The sequence below is a fragment of the Fukomys damarensis genome, unplaced genomic scaffold (genome assembly GCF_012274545.1).
Source record: "Fukomys damarensis isolate Sample0158 unplaced genomic scaffold, DMR_v1.0_HiC HiC_scaffold_7, whole genome shotgun sequence".
NCBI classification, from domain to species: Eukaryota; Metazoa; Chordata; class Mammalia; order Rodentia; family Bathyergidae; genus Fukomys; species Fukomys damarensis.
In genome coordinates, this window is record NW_022900919.1 from 19,787,784 (window position 1) to 19,792,810 (window position 5,027).

Consider the following 5,027-nt stretch of genomic DNA (forward strand, 5'->3'; position numbering starts at 1 on the left):
CCTCGCGCGGCCCCGGCCCCCGGCGCGGCTTTCTGGGCCCAGTCGAGACCCGAACTCAGAGCCCTGGGAAGGATCCGGGCAGGGCCTGGAGCGCGGCCTGCAGAACTCCACCTCCCCTTCCCAGCCCCGCGGTCCGGAGAGCCGCACTACGAGTCCAGGGTCCAGGGTTGGCGACCCAGGACTCTGCACTCCTCTTCAGGCTGCTGTGCGAACCTCCTGGCCTACTGGGACAGAGTCGCAATTTTATTTGCTTCTGTATAGACAGGTGGATTTACAAGCAGAAGTAGCCCACCTCCTTTTAATTTTTTGTACCTTTTGTTCCCCTGATATCTGTGGGGTGCAAGGCACCAGGCAGGCCCTTCACATTATCTCTCCTCCTTATGTACATGATTTAATCCAAGTAATCCCCCCACATTATTAATCCCATTTTACAGATAAGGAAACCAAGGCCCCTAACTAAATACTCTGCCCTGAGCCACACAGCTAGCTGGCCCTGGAACCTGAAAGAGGCCTAAGGTTTTGGCAGAGCTGAAATCCAATCAGCTCTATATCAGCTGACGCCTCTCCATCCCTGGGTCTCTGCCCTAGAAAACGTCTGCACTACTTGGCTGAGGTCAGCACTGCTTGAGCGGAGAAAGAAGAGGGAAAATGGCCAAGAGACTCCTGGCTGGGTTATTCCAAGGTCACAGCCTTAGCTGCTCAACCCTCCTGCTCCCTGAGAGGTACCTGGCAGCTCCGCTGTCCTGTGGCCTCCTTCACCCAGGTAGCGGGGAATGGCACAGAGAAAGTCCGCTGAGGGCCTTGTGGGAGCCTGACACCTTCTGAGCCATTCCATGTGCAAACTCAATTTATCCTCACCACAAACCCCAAGAGGTGGGCCCAGGACATTTTCCATGAGGTGCCAATTATGCATCATCACTTACCTTAATGGGGAAGGCCCAGAAGGGTTAAATACTATTCCAGAGGCAACTCATATTATTTAGAAAGTCAGCCACACAGCTTGGGTCTAATCCCCGGGGCACCATTTTGTATTGCACCGCCTTCATTTCTCAAAGCCTCAGTTTACCCCTCCAAAATGGAAATAATATTCAGATAGTGGGATCAGGTCCTACTGGGGCACCTCAGATGCTGTGGAAACTGGAAACTTGGAGAATGTAGAGTTCTCAAAGGTGGAAGGTAAATCTTCTTATAAGCCCAGTTGGCCACCTTCCAGACTGGGGACTCCCCGCCAGGGAGCCAAGCTCCTAGGGGCCACCCTGGGATAGTCCCTGCCAGCACCAACCACAGCTGGGAGAACAATACTGCTGCGGTGACACTGAGGCAGGAAGTGAGTCACAGTTCTTCCTCAGACTATGAGCAAGAGAGCCCCACTGAGGGGAAACAGGGACAGGGCTGGCCCTGTCTAGCCTGGGAGTCCCACTTGTTCCTTGGCCTAGAAGGAAGGTCAGCAATGCTGGCTGCCAGGGGCTCACCCATCCTGGGGTCTGGCCCCAGAGGAGCTGCTGTGGGCCTGTGGAGGAGAAGGACAAGCTGGGGCTCACCCAGGCCTGAGTGATGCCACTTCCCATTTCTCCCACCAGCGGCTCCAGTAGTGCTCTGTGATAAAGGCAGACAGAACCTGTCAAGCTGCTCAGAGGGAACTTCACCCAGAGCCTCTCCACGTTGTCCCTCTCATAGCTGGGGAGTCTCACATAACATTGTATCTTGCATCCAGGTGTGAGGTTCAAACCTGTAATGCCAATACTCTAGAGGTGAGGCAGGAGGGTCAGTAGTTGAAAGCCAACTTGGTCAATTTAAGACGACTCCTCCCCGCCCCTCTACACAAACACCCCCCAAAACTTATGTGTTGCAACAATTCTTCTGCTACAAAGAATTTGAAAGCCACCCTGAGACCCCTCTAGAGAGAATCCCTTCTTGGCAGGAAGGTTTCTTTTATCTCAGGGAAACAAGTCCTGTGGGCAGGGATTGTTCTCTTTATCACTCCCAGCACACTGATCTGAGGCCTGAGGGCTGAGGGAGCTAAGCTTGTCACTTAGGAGCCCAAGGTCCTCTGCGGTAAAGCGTTATCAGTCTTACACAGCAGTTAGGGATTCGTGTGCCTGAGGGGAAAAGCAAGGCCTGATGGGTACGGCCTGGGGGGAGGGAGGGGCTGGAAAGGGCTCCATCCTTGGATCTGGAGCTCATCCCAGCTCCTGAATTACTACAGGATAACCATAGTCCTAAAGTCACCCAGGCTCAACATCCCTTTGGGCTACTTGGAAGTCCTCACCTCTCAAACCTCTTCTCCGCTTGAGAACCTCAAACAAAGCCTTCGGCAGCAGCTACCACACCTGGTTTTAATCAAAATGTACACAAGATCCACGCCTGCAGAGAAAGGTGCACAGCAACCTATAATTGGTGATTTTTGTAACAGTGACTCTTGAGAGCCCTTTGTTTTCCTCTTTTTCACTTACCTCATCTCCAGGACTGTCTACAAAAACTCCCAAAAGGCAATGGCAAAGCCTTCAGGTCCTCCAGAAGCACTCCCACACTTCACCTCGGAGCCTGGGACCCTGGATCCCTCCTGACTGAGGCCACTCCCCTTCCCACCCACTGGCTGCTGGCTGCTGGAGTTAGCGTCACGGTCACCGTCAAGCTCTGTCCCAACACAGGGCAGGGCCCTTCTAGTTCTGGCTAAACCACTTTGGGGAAACCTCCTTTAATATGACAGGAAAACCGTATCTGTGGGTGAGGGGAGGAGCTCTCTGCTAGAAGTGACTTGGTGACATGTTGGGTTGTGTTGGGACCAGATCCCAACGTGGCCAGCCCTTCTCATTTTCCTGCGTATTGGAGTGTGTGTGCCCTGAACTTGGCCCCCAGCCTTCCCTCCTCCCCAGTCACCTCTTGGTTTAATGGCTTCCTTTGGTCAGCTCTGTGTCTTCTGCCTTCACTGCAGTGGACAGCCAACACTACCACAATCAATCAGGCACTCAGTAAATGCTTTGGGTATAGTCTTATCTGACAGACTTTCACTGAGAACTTGCTAAATGCAATGTCCCCAAGGGCATGTCCCCAGAATGCTGAGCCTGCCTCTGGGAGAGTTGGAAGGTGCCACTGAGACTCCCAGAATCTTCCTGAACCTGTAACCTCTGTGACCTGTGGCTTCAACAACCTGCTTCCCTTCCTTTGCCCTCATACAGAAAAGATGGCCATCATAGTAATTTCTTGGGGAGTTCTCCAGTTGTCATCCAGAACAGTTTCTCAGCCTTGCCACAGCTGACATCTTAGGACATTTTAGTCCTACCGTACCTCTCTGGTCCCTAAACTCTAAACACCCGTAGCACCCCCACTCCCGTGACAACAAGGAAAGAGCCCAAGATGTTGCCGTATCACTCCCAGTTGAGCACCGCTGACCCACAGTGACAAAAGGAAATGTCCCAGGGTGGTGGTTGCTGTGCAAGAGTTAGAGGCAGCAGGAGTCGTTAGCTGGAAACCGCACCAAGATAGCTCCTGAGCCCCAGAGCGCCTCACATGGCTGTAGGACGGTGGGCCACAGGGTGTTCAGGGTAAACAGTCACAGACATCCTCACAACATCCGAGGACAGCAACTTCAGGATGTCAGACAAGGAGCTGAATCAAGAATTGTGCTGTCTTTATTACCGGTAGCTGGGGAAGTGGGTGAGACACTTGCACATTAAGTACTTATTTAGACAGCAGACCGGTGGTTGATTGGGCAGAGGAGGATGGGGGCAGGATAGGCCCGATGGATACGTTATTCATCATCTTGATTGCGTCCGTGTATCAAAACAGATCAAGGTGTATGCTTTAAATACATGTAGTTTATAGTATGTCAGTTATACTTCAATAAAGCTACTTTAAAATCTATTTAACTGTTTCAAGTTTTAGTGAAGGGCATTGTTTTGAAAGTTCATTTGCATGGAGTAGCTTCTTTCTTTCTTTTTTTTGGTACTGGGGATCAAATTCAGGACCTTGCACTTGCAAAGCAGGCAGCAGAACCACTGAGCTAAATTCCCGGCCCTGTTTACCATTTCTTGATTGTACTACACAAAGTAAAGATACTGGTGGTACTCAGTAAAAAGAAAACAATTGTAAAATGGGTGGTGTGGTGGTGCACACTTGTAACCCTAGCAACTCAGCAGGCTGAGGCAGGAAGATCAAAAGTTAGAGACCTTGTCGCTTAAAACATTTAATAGGGCCAGGGATGTAGCTCAGTGGCACTAAGCTTGCCTGGCAAGCTGAAGGTCCTGAGTTCAATCTGAGTTCAATCGGTACCGAAGAAGAAAATTTTTTAAAATAAATAGTAGGAGGTGCAGGCCACAGCCCAGGAGCGAGCACTTGCCTAGCGCTGCCAAAGGAAAGAAGGAAAGATAGAGCAAGCGTGGGTGCAAGGGTGACCTGAGAGGAGCTGAAGACGGCAGTGTCCCTTAGTGCCGCCAGCCCTTTCTCAACTCAGGAAAGCCTCAGAGTCTTTCCGTTGGGCGATGCTATCAAGCCAGCATGTCTGGAACGGTATTATCAGGGGCTTGGGAAAACAAAACAACAAATGCAGCGCTGGCTGCCAGGAAAGGAACTGATGAGCCTGGAAATTACAGGCTCCTCCACTCACTGTAATCCCTAAAACAAACAGTGCTGGAGGAAGAGTCGGTTAATACCTGGAGGAGGGCGGCGCTCCTCCGCGGGCCTGGGGACCGGAGCGCGCTTGCTGGAGCTGCGCCCTGCACCCACTCTTTGTACTCCTGCCCAAGGGGCTGCGCTTGGCAGGGACAGACGCCAGGGGTGCCCGGCGGGGAGGGCTGTGTGCGGCAAGCAGCAAGGGGCCCTGCCGGGGCCTGGATGCTTCTATGCTGATGGAGACTGTTTTGGTTCCGGAGCTCCCAGAAGTTGGGAGAAAGCTGGGATGTGCTGGGCGTGAGCGTAGGTGGAAACACAAACCTCCATTTGTGGAAGGGGGAAGGTGCACCAGGCACTCCTGTCATTCATGTCTTGGATATTGATTGTGTGCCTACTGGATGCAGAACCTATTCGTG